The following is a 27,444-nucleotide window of genomic DNA, read 5'->3' on the forward strand; positions in this document are numbered from 1 at the left end:
GACTCAGTCACCCTACTATGAACAATGTTCCTGCTGCCCCCACTGTTTTAGGATGTCACAGAGGGCTCCCTTAGAGTGCTCCCTGACTAATGTAGATGCCAGGCACCGTAGGGGGCTCCCCAGCTGGCACTAGTGGTAAAGAACCCGCCTGTCAGAGCAGGAGACATAAGATGGACAGGTTTGATCCCTGGGTCAGGAAGCTCCCCTAAGGAGGAAATGGCAACCCACAAGAATGATAGTATCAAGAGTTAAGGGTGTAAGGAAGTGACTTAAGAGTCAAGAGGTGAACCCTTATGAATGAGATGAGTTTTCTTATAAAAGAGGCCCCACAGAGATCCCTTGTTTTTCCTGCTATGTGAGGATGCAATAAGAAGTCTACAACCCAGAAAAAGTCAGCAGCCAACCATGTTATCACTCCGATCTTTTGATGTACAACTTTCAGAACTCTGAGAAAGTTCTGTTATTTATAAATTGTCCAATTTATAGTGTTTTGTTACAGCAGCCCAAGTGGATTAAGACACCAAGTATTTGCTAAGAGTGTTTTTGGATGAGATTAAAATTTAAATCGGCATATCGAGTAAATCAGATTGCCCCCCCCCCCCTAATGTGAGTGGGCCTCATTTAATCATCTGAATGCCTAAATAGAACAGAAAAGCTGACCTTCCCCTGTGAAGAGGGAATTCTGCCAACTTGTGTCCTTTGAACTGGGACACTGACTTTGCTCCTGCCTTTAGACTCAAACTAAAACATTAGCTCTTCCTGATCTCAAGCCTGCTAGTTTTTAGAATGGAACATCATCATTGGCTTTCCTGATTCTCAGAATTGTGGACTTAGGCTTGAGTCTTCAGCTCTGACTTACCACCCTGCAAATACTGAGACTTCTGCATCTCTCTAATCATGGGAGCTAATTCCCTGTAATGAATGTGTTTGTGTATAAATATATACATATATTGTTATAAACACACATATATACATATTTATGCCCTATTGGTCCCATTTCTCTCGAGAACTCTAATGCATTGCCTGATATTCTTAATTTTGACTCTGTTGACCTCAGCACTCTATTATGGAACATGGTATAATTTTTATTTAGCAGTAATTACCTTATTGAATACATTTTTGAAGTAGGAGGAAAGATATTTTCTTTTTTGCAGCAATACAGATTTTTCTTTTTTGCTATAGATGTAGATCCCAATGATTATTTCAATTAGCTGATTTAGTATTGATGAAAATGATGGAGAATATTTTTAAACCAAATTCCAATTACATAATCATAAACCTTCACACTTAATTAATCATAGTTTACATGTTTGGAAAATTAAATCACTCTTAAGGAGCCTAAGTAGTTATTTATGTATACTATAGAAAATTACAGAGGCAGGAAATTTGTTGATACTCCTTTTAAGGTTCTTTTGAATTTCCAAAATATTTTATAAGGTTTAGGTTACTTTGAAGTAGGATTCGCATTTATAAAGAAGTAATCAAAGTTGAAAGAAGGAGCACAAAACTAAAAGTCAAGTCTCTTAGAAACTAACCTTGACTCTGACAATGATTAGCTTTTAACTAGTTCACAGCAGTGGATCTCACTTTCATTATGTATGAGTACTGGTAATAATCAGATAATATGTATGCTCTTAGTATTATTTCATCTATAGGCAACAGTGTGAGATAAGTTTCTTTGTTCTGACTCATCTAAACTCATCTTACTGACTTGGGTTTTTCTCATCCTACTTCTATGACCACAGAATGACTCCCTCCTCTGGCCAGACTGCACTAGGGAAAACCAAATCTGATATTCATCTGTCATGAGTTTAAATAATTTAAAAGGGATTCAAGTGTGATTGACTCTGTGTTGCTGCATTTGTTTTGCATTTTAACAAGACCGACATTTTTAGCTAAATGAATGAAACTCAAAAGTGGAATTTCAGATGACAGTATAGTTTGGGACAGAAGTTTTCTTAGCCATTTGAAGAGCTTTCAGGGTGATTGTTTATTTGGCTTACCTATAATATTGAGAGAAGAATGTACAAGTCAGGATTGGCCAAGAGATAGAGGAACTGCTGCCAACCATACTTCATTAATTTTTAATCAAGTATTATGTACTAGGCATTGTGCCGGTTCATAGGTATGTAGGGTTAGCGAAGATGGTGCATAGAACTTATTAACTACTTGTGCTTACTTGTGACCATGAAATCTACAAACTTAGAGAAATATTGAAGACCCCAGGCCCACAATGCCCTACATCGCATAACAGTCATCTATTCTTACTTGATAGAGTTTGAAACACTGTTAAAAGCTGGAGGAAAGATTAGAACAATTCTTCATATCTTACTTCAGCCCTGAAATAACCTCCACATTTTCTCCTGTATCTATCTTTCTTTCTTTTTTTTTTTTTTGTCCTGTTTTGCTTTAAGGAAGAAAGGGCACTTAAAACAGTAAACAGGGTGATTGAGATAGAGACAAGTAAAAAAATAGTATCAATGCATTTTGATAATTGATCCCTCAAATTGTACAAATAGTATGAGATAATTGTATAATTAAATTGTAAAATTGTATAAACGTGTATGAGATTAAGTTTAATTGAAAAGAGTGTTACTGAAAATGATTAAATACCAGTTAGCAATATTTATCTGCTACTATTCAAAGTCACAAGCTGGACACTAATAGTAATGCTCAAATTTATAATCAACAGTAAGTAATAAATAGACTAGCAAAAATTCTTTTATAGGACTTCTATAGCCTCTTAAATTAATTCACCAAAACTCAAATACTGTCCTTGATAGCATTGGAGATGAAAGCTTTACTTTTTAATGGGAAATCTGCATCTCATTGTAAAAATGGAACACTTCATTCCTGGTCTATACATATTTTCAGAAACAGTAGTTTTTGGATTGCCAAATACTTCACATAAAGACAGTCTTGAAAATTCATTTCAGGCATAAGACACCTATATATATAGAAAGAGGACTATTAAAATGAAATAACCACTTCCTGGGACCAAAAGGTTATAATGATGAAAACTCTTCAAAGTGATACCTTTTGCCTTATGTTTTGCAATCCTAAGCCTGCAAGTACAAAAAAAAGATTGAAGAGTGAGAAATAGATACAGTTTATGATGATTATTGATATAATTGCAGTTCCTGGTACTACTTGGGTCAACTATCAAGGAGCAGGGAGAATTTCGGCAGTAAAACAGTCTTATCAGATTTATCAAATTTTTTCTTAAACTTGATCATTAGTGTCTCCTACATGCAACCATTATTACATTTTTCCTTTTGACATTTTCCTGCTTTGCTAAGAAAGAAAATATATATTAGACTGGTAATATAGAGCCTCAAGTTTTGGTTCCAAGTTTGTGATTTGGAATAAGTCCTGTATCTTATATAAGCCTTCTATTGTAAAAGTAAAACTTCCATTTCCAAAGTTTTAGAGAACAATATTTACAGTGGGTTTAAGTTTATGAAGATTTTTTAAAAGTCCTATATAAGAATTCCCTCTAGATTTGATTATATTGACATTTGATTATAAATTTAGAAGGTGGATCATGACCCCAGTTACCAGTGCTGGGTACTTTCTACAACACCAAGATATCTCTCACCTTGAAGATCAAAAAAGTAAAGTGTGTTCAGTTCAGATTGATCTGATCTGACACCTTGGTGTTGAGACTCAGGCTAACTAACATTTGTTAATGAATGTAAGCTGTCTCTCAGAAATGTGAGTAGATCCGTTGGTATTTAGATTGAGTTTAAAGTCAACCAGTTGGAATATATATTTCACAAAGTTACATGCGTTTGTAGATCAAATGATCCTGGGATTTCTGTGACTTTGTTGTGAAATGCCTAACTGATAGAGCCTCAGAAATTACCTGTAGTTTGTGTAGGAGAACATAAGGACAATGTGGCAGATGTGGCTAATGGACTGATAATGAAAAGTCATACTTTCCTGAGCTTGTTTGCAGAGAGATGGGGCCCTGTGGCTGCTTCCCCCTAAAATGAATGTAAATGAGAGCAACACACACATCTTCAGGGCCAAAGCAGTTAAGGACAGATGCACCTTTCCTAAGGTCTCTTTTCTCCAAATACACAGTGAGAGGATCCCAAAGACTGAGCCGAGGACAGGATTTCTGAAGGCCGTTAAATGAGGAAACCCCACCTGGCCATTCAAGTGTCAGAAATAACATCTGTTGTGTGAAGGCACTAAACTGTGGAGAGTTGCTGGCCGTACTGAATTATTACCAGACCTTCCTAATACAGAATTTGATTTTTTTTCTTTCCTTTTTTTTTTTTTTTTTTTTTTTGCTAGTGATAGCACTAACTCAAAGATATTTAAGGGCTGAGGAAGAATGATACCATCAGTTTGTTTGCAGTCTCTCAGTTTATATGGTTTACGTTTATGTTTTTGTCCTGTTTATGCTGTTTGTCCCCACTGGGGAGTTGAGGGGCACAAATCCATAAAAACTTTACTGGAGAAACCGAGGGTTTAGGGGACTTCCTTAGAACACATTGCCAGTGAGTGTCACAGTGCAGTGGAGATTTGTAACTCAGGCAAATGGATCCAAAGCCCACACTTTTCCAAAGTTCTTCAGCCTGAAAAAGCCTACAAGTTAGTTAATCCAAGAGATCCATGGTGGTACAGATGCAGTCTTAAGGTCCAACTATGTCCTTCCTTTGCAAGTTTTATTGAGGTGTATTCTATGTAGAGGAAAGTACAAATATCATGAATGTTTCATTTCAAAGACTGTGACAAATAAAGCACAACTGTGCACCCATCATGCAGATGAAGGCGGAGCCCTCCATACCCCCTGCACTAGTTCCTTTCAGCAGCTCCTCGCCTCCTTTAACCTAGAGACTAGTTTGACTGCATTGCATTTTATATAAATTTGGTAATATAGTGTGTATTCTTTGGTGTCTGGCTCTTGTTTTTTTGTTTTTTTTTTTTTTTTGGCTGATTAGCATATTTAAGAAAGCCTCACTGTTGGGTGAAGTGAAGATGATTCTTTTTCATTGCTTGTGTTTTCTTCTTGTTTGTGTAAATCACAATCTGTTAATCCATCCTTCTACTCACGGGCACTTGGGTAGTCTTCACTTTGGGTTTATTGGAAATAATCATACTCAGTGAGTCCCACATTTTCCCAAGGGAGCACACAAGTGACAGGACCAGAGGGCGCAGTGTCTCCTGCTTGCCGCCTCCCCTGCGTCCCAGCCCTTCACGTTTCGCTGGTCGGACTCTTAAAGGAAAGGGAACCAGAGGACCCTTGGCATCCACCTTCTATCTGATTTTACACTGTGTGTTTTGGTATTTTTACTCCTTGGATACTCTGTATAGGTTTACCTTTTTGAGTATGCTGAATGTAGGAAGTCTAATTTTAATTTATTCTTTATATACAATATTAAAACAATTAATAAACATTTCAAAGTTGAAAATATCAATTTAGTATACAGAAAAGATCATTGGACTTTGAATTCTGGAAAAGTAGATTTAATTTCTATCTCAGGGACTTTGTTTCAAAAAAACCATCTTCAAGACTAAAATTTGCAATCTGCGTGATGGAGCTATATTCCTGCTGCAGAAACTTTTAATTGTGCAGATGTTACATTTGTGAATGCCTTTGGTAATCCTAAGGGGAGTACACAAATATTGGTCATTATTAGGGATAAACTTGCAAAGAAAGTGGGTGCTAAGTCTGAGTGTTCATAATAGCTGAAACAAATCTAAGGTCGAATTTGTTGAGATTTTCTTCATTTAATTTTCTTTTCTGTGTGTGTGTGTGTGTGTGTGTGTGTATGAATGTACTTTTAGGTCTACTTTTATTTACTTAGACAAGAGAGTGAAAGAAAAAGAGAGAAGGGAACGCTATCCAGGAAAAATGAAGCTTAAAATTCTTGCCACAAACTAGACAGGCTCCCCACAGAGTGAGGTGTTACGGTTATGGACATCCGTTGCCCCCTCTCTTGGGACTCATAAACTGGCTAGATGTCCTCCAATTTCTACCCCAGACATAAAACAGCTCGGGTGCATTGTCAGCAGTGATTACACCCTCCCCAAGGGACCTGAAGTTTCAAGCACCCACTCCTAATCTCCCTGCTACAACAGAAGTCCCCTGCAATCAGACAAATTTGTAGGTCAATGAGTTGAAAATTGGTTGTCTTTAACTTTCTGATTTTTAAATACATTTTGTACAAATTGGTTCCAAGGAAAAATACGATGGGATGGTGAAAAATAAGAGCTGCCACCTTGCATTAATATTCACAATATTGTCGTCTACTTACTTTTGGTTTCTGGATTAATGTAGCTCTGACTTGGCTCCTGTCTCTGTCAGTAATAAAAAGATAATAAAATGGGTAAATGGAAACCAGAGAATTTGCAAGCTGTATGATAAGTGTGGTTTTTCATGTTTAAAAAAAAATGTTCATCTGGGAACAAACTAACTTAAAGATTTTAAAAGCCAATTTCAGCTTAGCGGCTGGGGTTTGTTTGAAATCTTAACCACTGACTGAGGTGTGACACTTACATTTGATACAGTAAATCTTGTCGACTGTTATTTTAAAGGACTGAAATGTGCTTTTATTGCAAAATCGTCTCAGATAAAAAATGCATTTTTACAATCTCACTCTGTCATAAACTTTCATGTCAGGTTTTGGCTCCGCAATGCATGCGGGGGAAGCATTATACAGAAATAAGAAGGAGACATGTATAATATTTTATTTTCCATTTTAAGAGAGGAACAGAGATGGTCTTATACCATTCTTGTTATCAAAATACTAAATATTACATACTTGATCGGAAATGATCTGTAAGCATATCTCAAGTCATAAGACTATTGCTTATTGTTGCAGAATCGTTTTCTTAGTTTGATATACTATAATGTCATATATATAAGAAGTTCTGTGAAATGTGTTTATACTTTCTCTCACTTATCATATTTCCTGAAATAATTATTAAAAACTCCAGGCCAAAATTCTACAGGAGAGGGGAGCTTGATTTATATGATTCTCACACTAACATTTCAAAAAATTGAGTTTCTCAAAAAAAGTTTTCAATGAATTGTGTTGTAATTACTTAAACTGTAGATTTCTCACTATTATAAGTCCTATGATTTCAAGTTTAAAAGTACTTGAAAAGATTCCATTTATATGAATAAAACGTCTACTCAAGTCTGTGTTTGAGAATGGAAGGATACAAATTTGAAATGACATTGATTAGCACAACCATTGGCATATTTGTCAATAGATATCAATGATAGAAAACAAACTGGCAAGCAGTTTTTGTCTCAGGGCCATTTCTTTTTAGAATATATTATTTGTTTATTGACCTTAGAAATCTGGGCACACATTAAAGCTTTTAAACATAAAATAATGATGGTGGGAAAATTAATTACAAGGCATTGCTCACATGTTTCAAAACACCAAAATGCTATAATTCTCAAAGAGAAGTCCTCTGCCCTTAGCCTTAGGATTTTAGGGCTTCAGTGTATTTATATATAGGCATACCTCAGAGATTCTGTAGGTTCAGTTTCAGACCACTGCAGTAAAGCAAATATGATAAAGTGAGTCACATGAATTTTTTTGGTCTCTTGAGTGCACAAAAAAGTTATGCTTACACTATACTGTAGTCTAGTGTGCAACAGTATTATGTCTAAAAAAGTACATACCTCAGTTGAAAATACTTTATTGCTAAAAAATGCTAACCATCATTTGACAACGCAGTCTTGCCACAAACCTTCAATATGTGAAAACCACAATGTATGTGAAGCTTGATAAACTAAGCACAGTCAAATGAGGTATGCTTGTATCTGTATATTCACAAATAAAGAGGGTTGTTCATATTGTTCCTTCCCTTACACTGGCACTAGAAAATGCTCTTAGGGTAATTCAAACAGGATAAGGAATGTTAAAGTGCTTTGCAAGCTAAAAAAAAAAAAAAAAGCTTTGACTCCTGTGCCACCCCCGTGAGTTTGGTATACTCTTCACATCTGTTGACTTTTAGAATGACTTTTGTGATTATTTTTGCTTGACATGAGAGTCTCAAGTGAGCTGTGATTTCCACTTGATATGTGGGTGTTGAGCGCTTCCTTGGTGGCCCAGCAGTGAAGAACCCACTGATAATGCAGGAGACACGGCAGGAGCTGAAGGTTCAGTCCCTGGGTCGGGAAGATCTCCTGGAGAAGGAAATGACAGCACAATCCAGTGTACTTGCCTGAAAAATCCCATGGGCAGAGGAACCTGGTGGTATCTCTAAACAGTTCAACATGACTTAGCGACTAAATAGCAACAACAGCAGCAGAGGCCAACTCGTTCATAAGATTTCTGACACCAGATGTCTGGGATTTTTCCCACGCTGAATCTCCAACACCAGCTTGATATCCTTTATTCAGTTCTGACACTAACCAGCGGTAGCATAGAGGCTGCTGGTTAAGGGTTGTGAGACTGCCCCTCCCCCAACCCCTAACTTCAGATACTAATCACTAGTAGTAGATCCTCGGGTTGCCTAAAATTTCTGACCAACTTGGCTGCAAATTGGAGGTTCCCACAGTACCCTCCCTGGATTCAGTAATTTGATCGAGCAGCTCATAGAGCTCAGGAAAACAGTTCACTGATTTTATATTTTATAAAGGTTACAAATGAAAAGCTGGATGAAGACATACGTAGGATGAGGTCTGGAAAGGTCTTGAGTGCAAGAGTCTACCTTTTATAATTGAAATGCGCTGTCCTCCACGCACGTAGGTGTGTTCACTAACGGGGAAATACTCTGAACCCAGTACTTTTAGGGTTTTTATGGAGGATTCCTAATGTTAGCATGATCACAAACTGCACTTCCAACCTTTTCCCCTCCTGGAGAATAGGAGATGGGACCAAAAGTCCCAAAGTTCTGCTCCCAGCTTGCTCTTTCTGGTGACCATCCTCCATCCAAGAGAACAGAAAGATATTCCTATCACCTAGGAAATCACAGAGGACTTAGGAGCTCTGTGTCAGATGGTCCCATCACTCAGTAAATTAACGAAAGTCTCAAGAGCTTTGTGTCAGGAACTTGGGTCAAAGAGTAATGATAGTATCTCCCTCTACAAGTCCAAGAGATCTGTGTCAGACACTGGGGCCCTGACCAATATATATGCATATATATAATGTTTGTTTCTTATTTTACAGAGGGTCTACACTGCTGAAGAATGAGACAGCTAGGCTTTTAATCTAGGCTTCCATGATAAACTCAGGGCACTGAGTTTTCTATCACATTAAAAATTCTAAGGAGATACTAGCATCATTAAAATCTTATTTAATTATACTTTTTATTAAGAAGTGTTAATGTGGTTACCGAGTGCTGCTGGATTGTTAATAAATAATCTTTCCAACAAGAATTTTATGATCATGATATACTAAATAGAAAAGCTCTTTAGATTTATCCATGTTATGATTTTGAAAAGTAGTCAAGTTAGGTATTTCTGATGTCAGAAACCCAGTAAGAGTAAGCTGCTGAATTCAAGTTAGTAAAGATATTGAGCCATTTCTTATCTGTATGAACAGCAAGAATCTGAAAGCATAATTCCAGCAAATACACTCTTTGAGAATCAGCCCATATGTCACTAGAAGTCTTAATATTTAAGGTGAACTAGAAAATAAGACCAGAAAGATTTCATTTACTTCCAATCTAATTCAACAAACACTTATTGAACTCTTATTAAAGGAAGGTTCTGTTTCAGAGACTGTGCATATATAGATGAATAAAACGAAAACAAACAGAAAAAGCCGACTCTTGCCGACCTCATCCGCAGCGTTTATGGTGGTTGAGCTTGCGCTACGTAAAGCCTGTTTCCTCTGGTCTGCCTTACTTAGACCAGGACAGAGACTCTGGGTACCTGCATGTTCCCAGTGAAGATTAAGACCTCTGCAGGAAGAGTCGAAAATGATTTGCAGACCTGCTCAATCATTTCCTGCTGATTGCTATTGAAATTCCTTGGAGACTGACACTGGCTTACACATAGCTATCGCTATAGTCCCTACACACTTGTTGCTCAAAGTATGGCCTGTGGGCTAACAGTGTTTGAGTCTACTTGAAAAGTATAGATGACAACTTTTCTCTGTTTGGTAGAATTCACCTGTAAAAGCTATCTAGTCTTGGCATTTTGTTTTGGGTGCAGTTTTTAAATTATCTGTTCTGTTTCATTACTGGCAATTGGCCTGTTCCTATTTTGTATTTCTTCCTGACTCAGACTTGGGAAAATGTGCTTTTCTAAGAATTAGTTCAGCACAGAGGGCCTTGAGACAACTCAAACTCTTTATTTAGTACTGAATTATGATTGGGTAAGTGTGTATGTTTCATGCTTAAGTGATTTTTATCCCACTTGTGTGTTCTTTTGGAGTTTAGATACCTAAATGTATTAATGCAGACCAGGTTATGTCCTGTACATTCTAGGTAAGCATTGTGATGTGTGTTTACTGAAAATGCCCAGTGCAGTCAGTGAGTTAGAATGCTGTCTCCTGCAGTAGCTGGTCTCTGTTAGGGTTCCATAACCAGTCCCAGCTGCAGCTTCTCTCAGAGTCACTCTGTCTGACGCTTCTGGAGACGCCGTGTGGAAACAGAGCTTCGGGCGCTGAGCTGTGTCTCCTGTGCGTCGTGGGCTCAGTTTTGTCCAGCTCTCTGTGGCCCCGTGGAGCGCTGAGTTTCACATGGTCTCAGTCCTTCCTCCTCAGATCGAGTGTGTTGTTTTATTTAAGATCGATGAAACATATCTCATTCCTGTCATCTATTATTTCCATTATGTAAGATACTTGAAATTTCACTTTTGTATTTCCTCCCGCAAGTGGTTAATTCTATATTTATGTATGCATTAACTTCTGAAAGATTTGCCTTCTTACAACTAGAATACAAGTCCCATGTATTTAGAGAACATTCGCTTTGTTAACCATTATGCACCAGTTCCAAAAACTTGACTCAACCTATAGTAGTTATTAAAACATATTTATTAAAAAAAATTTTTTTTAAACATATTTATTGAATAAATAAGTACATTCCCATACTGTCAAATACCTTTAAACCTCTTTTAGGAGTAGATTACTTATCATATTATGAATGATTTAGTTCAAAGCCCTTCTACATGTTCCTCTGTTTTTCTCTTTAAAATGCTGTCTTTATAAAATGTGGCAAATTTTACTGCTTCTCTAGGCTGATATGATCCTCTGAGTTTCATTTTTCCATTTTAGATAATTTCTACACTAATTAGAAAGCAATGAAAAACATACTATTATTTTTAGTCTCTAAAGCATGAGACTGTAGTGCATTTGTTCTTCCACTATAGTTATTTTTAAAATAAAAGGCAGTGTTTCAGTTTCATAGGTTTCTCTTAACTGCCTGGTGAATGCAGTCATTCTTTTGGGAGGTACTTTCTGACATATACTTGGAGAGTAGAGTATAAGAGCCTGTCTTTAAAAACTCACTGTCCAATAGAATATAAAAATCTTAAGGGGTGTGCCAACAGCCCCTAAAGATCAACAGAAAATCCTGAATCCAGTAAAGCTAAATTTATTTGACATATTGCAATAAGGGAAAATACACTATAGCTGTCACACTCTTGGTAACATCTCTGAAGGGGAAAACCGGGGAGGTGGGGAATAGTTGCATGGTTTTAGAATTTTAGAGAGTAATTTTCAGGTGAATCTTGCAAGAGAGGGAACCAGCTGGGACCGGGCAGAGTTTATGCTGTAACTGCTTTGGGTTGGCACGTACAGGGAAGTGAGGGTTTTGAAGTGCGGTGTGACAAGTAAGTCTCGTCTCCACAAGTCAACTGCTCTTATTTGCTCAGCCTTCTCTTCTAGGAGGGAGTATTCCCTGGAGCAAAAACCTAATTTTACTTTGCTTATTCTCAGTATTGTTTAACATAGTCAGAGGAAGTTTGCTCAGTCTCTGTATTGTTTAACACAGGAAGAGAAAATTATTTTGGCATCAGGTTTCAGTCCTTCGTTTTTGTGATTTATCAGCTTTGGCTGAAGAAGACTATTATCATCTGATCACATGATAAATTATATATGTATCACTGTTTGAGCTATCCAGCTCTTTGGGAAAGACCCTGATGCTGAGAAGGACTGAGTACCGGAGGAGTAGGAGACCAGAGAGGATGAGACAGTTGAACGGCGTCACCAGTTCAAGGAGTCTGAGCAGACTCTGGGCGATAGTGAAGAGCAGGGAAGCATTCTGCGGTCCTTCAGGGCACAAAGAGTAGGACATGATTGAACGACTAAACACCAGCAGCACTGTTTGATGTTATGGCTGCATATAAAGTTTCTGATAATAATCACTGCAGCTGTTTAAGATTTTCTTCTCTATTGGGGGGCAGGTAATTTATTATATACATATTGTTTGATGGAATTGCAGCCATGAAACAATATTTAAGACTGAAGATTAAACAATTGAGCACTACAACACAGACACATACTAATATGAATTATTATCATCAGAACTGTGGTTCACTTCTAAGCCAGAAATAGTCCTCATTCTTGAGAATAGATCAAATCCCACACCCACATTATCTCAAATTATGTATGGGTATTTCTTGTGTTTGTCCAGTTTTGGCATCAGGGTAAATTGAAATAATAGAATGAGTTGAGAAGTATTCTGTCCTCTTCTGTTTTTTAGAAGACTGTGTAAGGAATTGGTCGTGTTTTCATTAACTGTTTGACCATAAAATTCTTTGGAATTCAGCCTCAAAGCAATCTGTACACTGCATTTTTAAAAAATTGTTCATCAACTCACAAATCTACAAGTTATCTGAAAAGTTTATCTGTAAAACTCTACCTTTCCGTAGCTTCATCACATACTATGGATATTACCTTAGCACTTTATGGAGCAGTGTCACATACAAAACAAATCCCCTCTTCTTTTTCCTGAACGTAAAGTATTGTTGATTTGTTACATTGAACTCATAGTGAGCAGCACTATAAGTCATGCTTGAATGAAGCTTATCTAACACACATTTTTTCCTAAGAAGCACATCACAGCCGTCTTGTGCTTGTAGACAGCACTTCACTACACTTGAGGCCATTTAAAATAGCAAAATCACAAAAAAAAGCACGAGAACATGAAAAACTTGACACTAAGTATACGTCAGAAAAGAAACTTGTTCCGTGTGAGAGCTGAAATGACAGGGCAGTGTGTTGCCTGATTTGACCTCAGTTAGAACATGTTTTGGGTGACTCAGATGATTCATTACTTTTTATATAAGTTTGTAAATGACTGTGAACTTGCGCTGAGTGTCCGTTTGGGGGGTTACAAACACATTTTGCAAGTCGTCAAATTTGCAAATGCAGAATCCATGAAGAATGGATCCGTACGTTAGTATGCTCAATAGTGTCCTACATTTCTCCAAGGCTCTCTTCATTGTTCCTCATTCTTATTTTTTTTCTGCTCTCAGATTCTGTGATCTCTATCAGCCTGTCTTCGTGTTTACTGGTTTATTCTTCTCCTAACTCCCATTTCCTGTTGACCCCTGAAGCAGAATTTTTGTTTGGTTATTGGGCTTTTTGAACTCCAGAATTTCCTTTTGGTTCAACTTATCATTTCTATTTTTCATTGATCTTTTCTAATAGATGAGACATTATCATCATATCTTCCTTTAATTCTGTAAGTGTGACTTTCTTTAGTTCTTTGAAGGTATTTGTAATAGCTACTTTAGAGTTTCTCTCCTCAAAGTACATTTGGGCTCTCTAAAATGCAGTTTCCTTTGCCTGTTCTTTTAAATCCTGAAACTATGCTTTCTTGTTTATTTGCCTTTCTCATAGTTGGTACTTTTTTAGTTCCAAACTGGATATTTGATAATACATTGTAGCAGTTCTGATACTAACTCCCTATTTCTAGGGCTATCATTGTTAACTAGTCTACTTGTTTGTTGGCATTTATTTTCTAGTTAGTTGCTTGTTTTAGCTGAGTGAAATTAGTTTTTCCCCAAATGTGCAACCCTTAATGTTGAGCTTAGAGAGTGCAGGCTTGAGTATGACTCCTCCTACCCCACTGGGTTAAAATGGTTTTATCTCTGTCCTCTTTGATTATCTCTTTCAGTGAACTCCCTTTGAGGATACTGCTTTAGTTGCAGATGGCATATCTGCATTGGTATCAGATGCCACAGTTAGCCTATGCTAATTTCTAGCTGATTGCTCTATTGTTTTGACAACACCCTGGTAAATAAATTACTCTGAAGTCTGATCTGATTCTGCTTGAACAGAAACAATCTGATTCCAGTGCTTCTACAACTTCTGTAGGAGTTGTCTTTGAGGTCACATTTTAAGGCTTCCGCCACCCCCAGGAGGACCCTGCTACTTCTTTCCTCAGTTATTTCTACTAACCTTCTAGCTGTTCTGCCTTTTCTCGTATTGCTGTTACAGAGCTATAAGCCCCAACTAATTTACTTATCACCAAAATCACCACTGGTGATTCCAGTGTCCTTAGGCTTGAACTTCTCCACACTCCATTCAATATAAGATGAGTCCTCTTAAGGAGAAGTATGGAGTGCTCTGTGCTTTTAGGCTTCCTCTTCTTCCCGGGCAGAATGTACCTACTACTGCTTCAGAGTTTAAGGTGAGGACAGCACCCTGTTTCTCTTGCAGAGACACCCATGTTCTATGAGCAGAGTTCTAGGCAAAGATACTGTATGGTCGTCTTGGCTTTCTCCTCCTAACATGGAACCTCAGCTATACTCGTGAACTAAGACGAGGATGCTTAAGGTCTAGTATTCTCAGCCTGTCATGGCTGCTGTGGAACTTTTGTCCTACAACAAGGCCCAGGTAGAGGAAGAGAGCCTCTACCTTCTCAGTCATTTTTGCCTGAAATAGAGCTTTAGCCACATGAAGCTGGGAGAGGAAGGGATGAGAAATAGGTGGTCTGCTCCTCTTGGCAGATACCATAACCCTAGGCTTGGACTGTCATGAAAGACTTACTCCATCTTCTTAACTTCCCAAGCCTAGATTAGACCTCCTGTCACTATACCTGGGAAAGGAAGGGGGCAAGGCATGGTTCAGATGGCACTGACTCTGTTCTTCTAAAAGTTAGCAGATTTTCTTGAATAAGTATTTCTCCATTTGTTATATGACCTTAGGATGGCTTCCAGACATATTTAAATTGTTTTCCATACTTTGATCATTTGTTTTTTATTGGGAAGAGGATCCACAGAGTTCCTCACATCACTATTCTAGAAGTGCTTCTGACTTGACTTTTCTGGGATGTGTCACTGTTTATAACATCTTTGCATGAACAGTTCCCTTGATATCTCTAATTTTCTTGAAGAGATCTCTAGTCTTTCCCATTCTATTGTTTTCCTCTATTTATTTGCATTGATCACTGAGGAAGGTTTTCTTATCTCTCCTTGCTATTCTTTGGAATTCTGTATTCAAATGGGGATATCTTTCCTTTTCTCCTTTGTCTTTCACTTCTTTTCATAGCTGTTTGTAAGGCCTTCCTAGACAGCCATTTTGCCTTTTGCGTTTTTTTCTTGTTGATGTTCTTGATCACTGCCTTCCCTGCAATGTCACAGACCTCTATCCATAGTTCTACAGCCACTATCAGATCGAATCCCTTGAATCTATTTGTCACTTCCACTATATAATTCTAAGGGATTTTATTTAGGTCACACCTGGATGGTCTAGTGGTTTTTCCTACTTTGTCCAATTTCAGTCTGAACTTGGCAATAAGGAGTTCATGATCTGTGCCAGAGTCAGCTGCTGGTCTTGTTTTTGCTGACTGTATAGAGCTTCTCCATCTTTGGCTGTGAAGAATATAATCAGTCTGATTTTGGTATTGACCATCTGGTGAAGTCCATGGGTAGAGGCTTCTCTTGTGTTGTTTGAAGAGGGTGTTTGCTCTGACCAGTGTGTTCTCTTGGCAAAGCTCTGTTAGCCTTTGCCCTGTTTCATTCTGTACTCCAAGGCCAAATTAGCCCAGAGACTTTGAAAGATGGGGCCTGACTGTTCTCTAATTGTGATATACATCTATCATCACCGTGGTGGTTTGTGAACTTGATAACAGCTGTGAAGTTTGGCACTTCCTCACAGTTAATACATGCCGGTATCTGAAATTTGTTTGTTCTGTTGTGGGATAGGCATTATTTAATTAAATAACTGTAATGTATGGATGTGAGAGTTGGACTGTAAAGAAAGTTGAGTGCAGAAGAACTGATGCTTTTGAACTGTGGTGTTGGAGAAGACTCTTGAGAGTCCCTTGGACTGCAAGGAGATCCAACCAGTCCATCCTAAAGGAGATCAGTCCTGGGTGTCCTTTGGAAGGACTGATGTTGAAGCTGAAACGCCAATACTTTGGCCACCTCATGCGAAGAGCTGACTCATTTGAAAAGACCCTGATGCTGGGAAAGACTGAGGGCAGGAGGAGAAGGGGACGACAGAGGATGAGATGGTTGGATGGCATCACCAACTCGATGGACATGGGTTGGGGTGGACTCTGGGAGTTGGTGATGGACAGGGAGGCCTGGCGTGCTGCAGTCCATGGGATTGCAAAGAATCGGACATGACTGAGCGACTGAACTGAACTGAACTGAACTGAAATTCATGCATGAGCAAACTGTTCAGAGTGAGAACTGCCTGTATAGCATATGTTGAGTAATGTCCCATGGTAAGAAACAAATACCTAGAGGCCTGTAGGATGAGAATTTGTATCTTGTTATGAGGAAGTCTTTCTCTAAGCGGAGTGTGAAATTGAGATATAAAGGAAAAAGAGAGTTGCTTTGACTTCAGAAAAATGAAAGAATTCTGCATAGCAAAAGGCAACCCAAATAGAGTTAAAGATAACTGGCAAACTTGGAAACATAAACATTTGATGATGTCTTTGGCCAGCAATTCCCTTTTTTCACCGTAGAATGAGGGGGAAATCTCAGTGAGCCAAACCTCATGAATCAATAGATAAGAGGTTAGACTAAATTTCTCATATGGTGTGGATTTAATTTTATGGAATGCAAGTATCTTCCTGTAGGAAACACGGAGTATTAGCAGTCTTATCCAAATCCTTAGCAGTGCACGCAGGTAAACCTTGCGTAACTGTGTGATGGGTGAGTCTCTTTTCTGTTCTATAAGAGAGAGAGAACAATGAGCAGAATGTGTGTTTCTCCAGGGCCGAATTCTAGTATTGTCTCTGGACCACTGAGCTTTTCAAAAAATCGAAACGCGCAGTCTCTCGCCAATCACTCTGAAACAATCAAGAGGGAAAGAAATGGAAAGGTTGATGAACTTGCCAGTCACCGTTGTGGTCCTGACTCCTGAAAATAGTGATGATGGGGAGGATGAGATGTCACATATCTGAAACTTACAGGGCATGAAGATTCAGATGTCCAGGGTGTAGATTCACATGGAGTAGGGAAGAATGCCTCTCATAACCTACCTCAGCTGAATTACTTATTGGGAATTGTTGATTAAGAAATGAGAGGATACAGGCAGGAGCAACTCCTGAAATAGTGCCTAAATAACTCAAATATTCCTAAGGAATCCTGCGGACAACTGTGTCAGAGAGGAACTGACAAATGGAATATAATAAGCACAGAGATCATGCCCTTGTCAGCTAGCATACGGAGAGCATTACTGATCCTCAGCAAATTGCCGGGAGCCAACACACGAGACCCTACCCCTAAAGAGGCCATAGGGGAGAAAACCTGACGGGCAAGGCGAATCAGGTTTTCAGGGGTTTTGGAAAGCTGCCCCCGGCTCTCACCTTAAAGATGATATCTGTCTTTCTGATGCCTGCCTCAATGGACTACTCCCTAATTTCTCTGACACAGGCAGGAAGGCCTTCCCCGATCTCTTCCCAAATAAGAATCAATTTAGAATTTTAATCAATAAGTTTCCCAGGTGGTGGTATTTTATGAGATTATTTAGGGTGAAAGGAGTGTTTTAATTTAAACTCCTTTGCTGGTATTTTAGTTTGTTTGGCAAATGCGTTTAGGTCCTTGGTACTAATATGCATGATTGCTTATAATATCCTAATCATAAAACAGCATAAAGAACCTGATCACCTAAAGTCTTTAGTAGGCACAGAGCCCTTCGGGGGTGAGGAAGCCCTATGAGAGAACATAAAAATATTATTCTAAAAGTGGTTATAGTTAAAGATTTAGAAAAATAAGAGTTTAAATTTGTTAATTTTAACCAGGAATGCTAAACAGGGGCTGCCTCACTGGAGCTGCAGAGTCTTTGTGTGGTAAACCTTTTAGATAAATTTAACTGATAACTTCTGCAAAAGGATTGACCTTTGTGTTCATTAAAGAATAGATTACGGAAAACAGCTTTGCATTCACCTAGGTCATAAAATGTCAATAGGCCCCAAGGCCAGAAGATAATGTACAAGACCCTCATAAACAAAGAAGTATGCAGAAAACACCCTGGTTTCGTGAAGGACAAGCTGACGTAATGTTAAACTATCTTCCCCTTAGAAATGTACAAACTTAGGGTATAAAAGCTATGGTAAAAAATAAAGCATTGCCAGACTCTTCCAGACTCTCTGCACCCGCGTCTGGTCATATTCTCTCTCTCTCTCTCTCTCTCTCTCTCTCTCTCTCTCTCTCTCTCTCTCTCTCTCTCTCTCTCTCTCTCTCTCGCAGACTTGGCCCTATCAATGCTAGTCTCTCGTCTCTCTCTCTCTCTCTCTCTCTCTCTCTCTCTCTCTCGCCGACGCCGTTCATCCTGAGGGTATCCCCTGGATCCTGCCGAGGCTGGACCCCGGCAGCAAATCATTACTGATCCTCAGAAAAATGTAATGTGACTGGGCCTAAAACCTGGTTGGAATTTTCCATAGATGTGTGATATTGGAGATGTGTTTGCAGCTGCACTTGCCAAATCTCCTTTTCAAAGCACAGTAGGTCATGGCCAGAGGAGCAAGGGCAGCTCTGCTCGCTCTCAGGCAGAAAAGGATTTTAGAAATGTCAGGTTCTCTCCCACAAAGGAAGGGGTTAGCAGATTATGAATTGGTGATTAGTACAAGTGTCTGTGATCCCTCAACTAATTTCCATCTTGAAGCTGGGATATAAAGACTCAGGTGCTGGGTGGTGAGTCACAATCTCTGAATAGGTGCTTAGTCAGGACGGATGGGCTGAATCCGGGTCTCGGCATCTGGTACCCAGCTCTTTTTCCAGCAGGATGCCTTTAGACATGACCCTGACACCTTTGCATCCATAGCTTTTTGTTGTTGTTTGGTTGTTTGAGTATATAAAATGGTGATAACACTACTTGGCATATTCAATTAAAAAAAAATAGCAACCTTTCATTACTCAGTGCAAATCAAACAGGAAATGCTTTCTCTTAGTAACCCTGCTTAACAATTTTCTGGACTCTTCTGCGCTGGGCCAGATTCAGAAATACACAAGTGAAAGATGAGACAGTACATCATGTTTTATTCAATTGGGTCTTGATACCTGTGTGTGACTCTTAACCAAGTAGTATGCAGTAGTTAAGGACACAGATTGAAATTGTTTAGAGTGTGTCCTAAACTCTGACTGCCAGGATTTAAACCTCAACTCTGGAGATTGTAAAACCTGGGAAAAATTGCTCTCCTAAACTTCATTTCCTGCAACCGAGAAACATAACTGTATCTTCCTTGTTGTGTACTGAATAATACCCTTGTCCCTAAATATCCATATTCTAATGCCCAGAACCTGTGAATGTCACATTAAATGACAGAAGGGATTTTGCCAATGGGATTAAATTAAGGTTATTGATAGGAAGATTCTCCTGGGTTACCTGGATGGGCACTCAGTCATCACTGGTGTCCTCACGAGAGAGAGGTAGAGGGAGATTTGACTCCAAAGAGAAAGTGATGATGAAGCTAGGTTTGGATTGATGCAGCCAGAAACCAAGGAATGCTGACAAGAAAACAGATTCTGTCTTAGAGCCTCTAGAGGGGGCATGAATGGTCCTACCAACTCCTGATTTCAGTCCAGTGAAACTGGTTTTGGACCTCTGTCTTCCAGAACCGTAAGAAAATGTGTTTCGTTTTAAGCCACCAAGTTTGTAGTAATATTACAGCAACCGTACCGAACAAATGTGCACCTCTTAGGAACTATTACCCCAGTTAAGATGTGTGCCTGGAAGCACACTTAGTGGAATAGCGGCATGCAGCAGGTTTGCCATCATAAGCCATTCTTAAAAACCTGAATCCTTGGCTTTGCGGGATCATCAGATCCAGTACAGTGGTTGCCGTTTTTCTCCTTGTTCATCCTGGTAACATGTCTGGACAGCTAGTAGAGAGAGCTCTGTCCTTCTCCACAGGTCCTCTCACCTCTATTAATTAGAAGGAAAGTAAAAGTTGCTCGGTCATGTCCAACTCTTTGGAGACCCCATAGCCCCCCAGGCTCCTCTGTTCATGGGGAGGCTCCAGGCAAGAATACTGGAGTGGGTTGCCATACCTTGCTCCAGGGGATCTTCCCAACCAAGGGATCGAACCCAGGTCTCCTGCATTGCAGGCGGATTATTTGCCAACTGAGCCACGAGGGAAGCCCAAGAGTACTGGAGTGGGCAGTTTCCCTTCTTCAGGGGATCTTCCTGACCCGGGAATCGAACTGGGGTCTCCTGCATTGCAGGCAGACTGTTTCCCAACTGAGCTACCCAGGAAGTCCTAACGAGAGGGAAGAGGTTACTTAAGTAAGACGTTACTTAAGCCACCATCTTCTTTTCCTCTCCTTTATGACTCTTCATCCAACTGGTCTTTATAAATTTTAAAGAAAACAAAGTCATTTCTCAATGGATTCAGATACTACCCCAAATTAATATTCCCCAAAAGTTCTTATTCTTATTTCTAGACCTCATCACCAGAAATTCCTGAGCCTAAACCCTGCCTAGCTTCTAGGATCAGTCATTTTCTCATTTCTCCCTTTTCCTTTTAGTTGAGTCTTGTCATTTTTGTCCCTTCCCTAAACATAACTTGTAATAAGGTGACATAGCAAAGTGATGAAAGTATAGATGGTTTGTTTTAATCCTGGGTTTTTGCCATCTACTTACTGTGCGACATTGGACAGGCTCTTTAACCTCTCTGGGCCTCAGTTTCAAAAAAATAAGTCAGTATTATAAATAATACCTACCTAAGATTGCAATTGTGAGGATTAAATGGGCTTAAGCACTTGCTAAGCACTTAAAATAGTACTTGTTGTAGTGTAAGCACTGTAATTGTGCTTGCTAATAATCATAAGTGCAATTCCCAGCACATAACTTACTCAACTTTCTGTCATCACTTTGAGGTATGTATTTGATGAAATCAGTAAAATCATTCTGTTTCAAGGGGAACAGAAAAGTATTTTTGAGCAATTGTCCATGTGGCTATTTCACCACATTTAGTGTTTTCAGATTTCTGTACAACAGCCTGGGCTAGTCCAGCAGCAAATTAAAAATGGACAGAGCTTATGTTTTGCACCCTTTATCTCACTGTCCCCCCGCCTCCCCCACACACATCCCCATCTCTTTGGACATAAGCTTTCATTTTTCCTCCATGTTCTGAAAACCTACTTCTAAGAAAGTGTCTCGGTTCATCCATGTCGCCACAAAGTAGCATTGGCATATAGACACTATCACGTGTGAAATAGCTACTAGTGGGAAGCTGCCGGATAACCCGGAGAGCCCAGCCTGGTACTCTGTGATGGCCTGGAGGGGAGTGAGGGGAGGGCTGAGGTAGGCTCAAGAGGAAGGGGAGATACAGATATAGATAATTATATGTTTATATTATATATAATGTATATATTATATATGTATATATAATTATGACTGATTTGCTTTGTTGTATGGCATAAACCAACACAACATTGTAAAACAAGTATCTGCCAGTTTAAAAACCAAAGGTGTGTGATCTCCAACTTAGCGTGAATTTAAGACAATAGTGCCACTTGTCTCAGAGAGACAACTTTTCAAGCCTGGTTCTGTTTCTCAAGGTTGTTTTGTTTTTCTGTCTCTCCTAGCCTTTCCACCTTGGGCAAATACGGGAGGTCCACATTGTGGCTCCAACACTTAGCACCCGCGGCGTTCTCCAGGCCCGAGAGGAGCGTCTGAGGGCGGCACCCCTGTCCCGGGGCTGCTGAGGGACCGCGCCCGGCTCCGTCTCACGTGAGGCGTCAGCTGCTGCTCAGGCAGCCCCTCGCCTCTCGTCACCCTGGGTGACGGCAGCGCCCGGTCCAGGGAGGGCCTGGGTGGGCTCAGCATAGGCAAGGGTGTTTCTGGATCTCTGAGAAGAAAATATCGGCGACAAGAAAGACATGCATTCATGAGTCTGGGATTCTCAAATCTTCCACAAGCCGCCTGCTAATTCTTGAGAGGTATATGTGGGGAAAATGCCCTGCTTGATAATAACGAGAGTTTTAGCCTGAAGTTCCACACAAAATTTCTAATCTTAAGAAATGTAAGAGGCCCTAGGTGAGATCTCACTCGTGGCCTAGACCAGTATTGGGCACAGTATGGAATAAGGACTACCTGGCTCATAATGACCTGAAGTACTGGTTGAAATCCAGATTGTTAACTCTCCCACAAGGCAAGGAAATTAGGAGTGATGGGGCCAGAATTATGCCGTTTTCATGATCAGTAACTAGTGGTTCTTTCCAGTCTAACCTGAAAGCAATTTGGTCTCTTTTCTTTCAGGGTCTTATGCTTCCTTTGGTCTTAGAGCTTCAAACTGAGGAGGGGGAGGGGCAAGGGTTCTGAAAGAGGAGGGGATCCAGGCAAGGAAACAGTGTTGCCTTTGAACATTTTAAAAATAGTTTATTCTGGGGAAATGGTTCAAGAGAACAAAAGAAGGTGGGTCAGATTTTAGGAGAAGTGATGACATTTTGTGAGAAAATAGCAGTTGAAGGAAAAAGCAAACTGAAATACAGCATGAGTTTAAACAGTTGATGATAGAGACAGAAGTAGGAGCATCATGCCTACAGAGAGGGAAATACAGTTCTACCATTCTGTTGTCCCCAGGACCGAGCAGAACTTAGTTAATTTAACTTACTGGTTTTCAACCCATAGCATCAACCTGTAAATAAAACACAGGACACTTTGTTGTGTTTGCATAACAAATTATAAATATTATCATCACAGGTAAAGCAAACATGCTATTGCCCAAAGGTGAGCTGTACAAGGGGAAAGACAGAACTGGGGGCACAAGCAGTCTCAGGCATAAAGAAAATGATGAGATTAGAGTGAAAGTGAGTACTGTAGCTATGTCCTATAGCTAATATTTCTTGAGAGCTTCCGTGTGTTGGACATTGAAGGCTGCAGATGTGTTATTATTTGCATCATCACGAGCAACTCCACGCAGTGGTGGTTATCATCCAGTTCCTCATCATACAGGTGAGGAAACAGAGGCCCAGGAAGGTTGAGTAAATTGCTCAGGATTGCAGAGCTAATAATATACTGAAGAACAAAGCTTCCAAGCCAAGTGGTCCATCTCCAGAACCAAGGCTTTTAGCCACTAGACTACTACTTCTCCCTTCAATAAAAGCCAGCAAAAATTGCATGGCATTACAGAAGAGAGGCAGCAGAAGTGATGAAATGAATATGATGTATTGGAGGGAAGAGGGATGAGAAGTAGTGGGGGTAGGAGTTTATCTTCCTGCCTCATGCTAGGGTGCTAAAATGGATCTACAATGGATACAGCAGATAAACATAATGTCTAGAATTATGGGGGCAACATTCCTGTGGCCAAAAACTGTCTCTGGAGAGGGGAACTGGGGTTAGAAAAGTTGAATTTCTGTATTTGAGATGCTATCATGTCCACATAGTATTTTCATAACAATATTTCCATTTATTTAGATGAAGCTTCAACTGTGTAAATGCATTAAAACATGAAATTCAAAATCATCTTTATATCTCATACATTTGCTAAGTGCTTGCCTTATCAGAATTGTTGTTTTCAGCTTTGAAGGATTTTTGTTTTTTAATGAAAAGCATTATAAATTTTAAAAGTTAAAAATTGTCCCTGGTGATGTTGTCCTGCATGGCCGAGAGAAGGTGTGGAACTATTAGAAGCAAACTGTATTTCAACCCTGCTTCTGGTAGGGAAGGAGAGTGTCTGAAGTCAGGCAACAGGAGCTTTGATCCTCTGGAGTCGGAAGGAACAACTTGGAGTAAATGAATCAGGCGGCAGGGTGCCGGGAGGAGGCTGTCGGCCTCTCTGTGATGGTGTTCTTTGTTTTGCAGGACTAATCTCAGAAATGTTGCATTAGGCTCAGTGCTGTGCATTTTTAGGCTGCAGTATTTTTCCATCTGTATACTTCATGAAAGCAAGCACTTTTATGCTCCCTTTAAAATGGGAATCTCCTATTTGAATTGCCTGGTGAGGACATTTGAAGTAATTCATTAAGCATACATATGCATGCTCTATCTCCATCTATGTAGCTATCAGTTATCCTTTCCCTACTCACCTGCCTGTATTAGTCTGCTCAGGCTGCTATAACAGAATAGCATAGACTAAGTGGCTTAAACAAGAGACATTTCACACTTCTGGGAAGTCTTAAGAGCAAGGCAGAAACACTTCCAGGTGAGTCCTCCATTTTTGGCTTGTAGATGGCCATCTCCTTGCTGTGTCCTCCTCACATGGTGGAGAGAGAAAGCTTTCGTGTTTTTTCTGTTTCTTATAAGAGCTAATCCTATCATGACAGCTCTACCCTCATGGCCTCTTCTAAACCTAGTTACCTCCTAAAAACTCCATCTCCTAATTCCATCACACATAAGGGGATAGGGCTTCAATATATGAATCTGTGGAGGGGGACAAAAAAATTGTCTTAACTCTCTATATCTGTCTGTCTATCTGTCTTTATGTGTAGAATAATAACAGTGGCTTATAATTCATTTCCCTGTGTTATTTTATCCTTCCAAAACTCGTGTGAGGTAAATTGGCCATAGGAAAATCACTGATTTCACTGAAACGTTTGAAGGTTGGATTAACTTTGTGATCACACAATCAATAAATGATGATGCCACAATTCAATCCACATCTTCTCCACCCTCCTTTCCTCTTCTCTTCTCCCTTCCCACTTTCTGACTTTCTTCCAGCCGCATTATTTACTAGCTTTTCCCTTAGGACATTGGTGTCCTTCTTCTGGGCCTTGCAGAGGTTATTCCCATTATCTGGAATGCTTTTTCCTCAGATATCTGACTCAGTTCCCTCCCGCTACACTGTTCAAACTCCACCTTCCCAGTAAGACTTATCCTGTTCTACTGTTTAACTGGAACACCTTGTTTCTCTGCCCATACACTGCTCAATCTCTGTTGCGTTTGTTACTAGGCTTCCCTGGAGGCTCAGTCAGTAAAGAATCCACCTGTAATGCAGGAGACCTGGCCCGATCTCTGGGTCAGGAAGACCCCCTGGAGAAGGAAATGGCAACCCACTCCAGTATCCTTGCCTGGAAAATCCTGTGGACAGAGGAGCCTACAGGTGGGCTACAGTCCCTGGGGTTGCAAAGAGTCTGACACAACTTAGCAACTAAACCACACCACCAGCTTGTCAGATAATTTACACTGATTTCTGTTCTCCCCTCTGACTACAGGATAGGCTACAGAGAGTCAGGAGTTTTGCCTTTATTGAACCTCCTGGAGGCCCAGCAAAACTCTAGGGTCTGCAAGAACTGGACACAGTTATACCTCTTATGTTTGGTATTTTAGCAGCCTATCTCAGAGCCAAGCCAGTTATTGAAGAGAATCTTTTCTGATACTTTAAGCAGTATGATCAACTTGAAGTAAACTTAAATTTTCAACAATTACAGAGCAGGCATGGACTCTTCCTTTGTTTCTCCAGACACATGAACCTGGATACAAAGTCCATCCTCTCTGGGTGAAGTGGGAACATACAGAGATGACTGGCCTAAGTTTCAATTGGATCAAAAGATGCACAAAAGAGACATTTAAACGTTTTCAAAAACGAAAACCATCAAGTGTGTTTCCTCTTCACACATCAGGGATTGTCTGGCCTCTGGTGTGGTTCGAGTGGTGCAGGGGGAGAGAGAGAGACATAGAGAAGTAAGGATGAGCTGCCCTGTCTCTCCCTCCTCTGGACCTTAGTTCTTCCTGGACTGTCACTCCTTACACTCAAAGCAGATTTCAGAAGTCAGCACACATGGTCATAATGTATGCCTAGCTCCACAACCCAGCCACTGGGACCCAGAAAATTTTGCAACCTTAAGTCTGCCTCAACACATCATGACTCATATATATCAATGGGTAAAGACACACAAACAGTAGTAGATTAACAGGAATAAGTTTTTACTTATATATAAATTACCTATATACATATTTGCCCATAAAGCTGGGAAAGATAAGTGTCCATTGAGGCAAATGGGTAGGGGGAGAGGAAGCAGCTAAAGACAGCTGTAGAACTTGCCAGTTCCAAGTGTAGGGAAAATATCCAGAAGTTTGGGTCGGCCAAGTTTACAGTCAAACCAGGGATGGCATAGTGGATGATACATGCAGATTACTTTCCATCCTCCACATGGAACTTCTCAATTCTGGTATGTAGTTCTGAACTGGGCTCAGATACTTCTCAGCCTGCACGACACACACACCCACCTTCCTCACCCATGCACATACAACACACACCTACTCGTGCATATCGCTGAGCGTGTGGTCCTTTGGCTCATTGCTGCTAAAGGCAACATCGTGCTCCTCCAAAGTCAGAGGGGTGCCCTGAGTTGGGGTCCCAGGAGTTCTGAGTGCAGACATTCCTCTCTAAATATATATGGTGCTATCCCCCATCGTACTACGTGGGTTTGGGCTGGGGAGGCCTGGGTGCTTTGTGTGAATGGGACAGCAGAAGTGTACCCAGTCACAGCGGGTGAGGTGCTGGCCCCCGTCACCCGCTCTGTGCTTTGCATATATGAGTTCCGAGCCCAGTGGCAGGTGCTGACACTGGGGCCTCCCATCCGAGATGAGATGTGGCTCCTTCCATGTGTTCACCCATGGTGTATTGGCCAGGTGGGTCCCAGTTGTACTGATGGGAAGTGTGGCTACCAGGTCCTCCATTCCTGGGAATGATGACGTTCCCTCCTATACCACCACCACTTGGATCTTGGACAGGTGGACCCCTTGTGTTTGGAAGTCAGGTGGAACTTCTAGTGGGTTTCAAGCCAGGGGTGGGTCTCACAGTTGCAAATCCAATGGATGCAGTGTTGTTCTAGTGAAAAGTTGAAATTGACTTGTCCCTTGACACAAATTTCTTCTTCATGGTGATGGGATTTGTAACTGTAGATTGTCTACACTCATGTGGGTCCTGGGTGCAGTGATGGGAAGTGGTAACACCCCGACCTCTAACCATAAGGATGGTGGTTTCCCCTGCCGTGACTCTACCACCTGGACTTGGCTGAAGGAGACCCCAGGCGTTTGGATTCAAGTTGGAACCAGATATGTGCCCGGATGCTGGGATGGGGGCTTGCTGTTCCTACTGCAGCAGCCAGCTGCAATGAGATGAGCCCAAGGTGATCTGGCCACAGTAGGAACACAGGTGGTGCTGGGTGTCCCA

The sequence above is a fragment of the Muntiacus reevesi genome, chromosome 7 (genome assembly GCF_963930625.1).
Source record: "Muntiacus reevesi chromosome 7, mMunRee1.1, whole genome shotgun sequence".
Taxonomy (NCBI): Eukaryota; Metazoa; Chordata; class Mammalia; order Artiodactyla; family Cervidae; genus Muntiacus; species Muntiacus reevesi.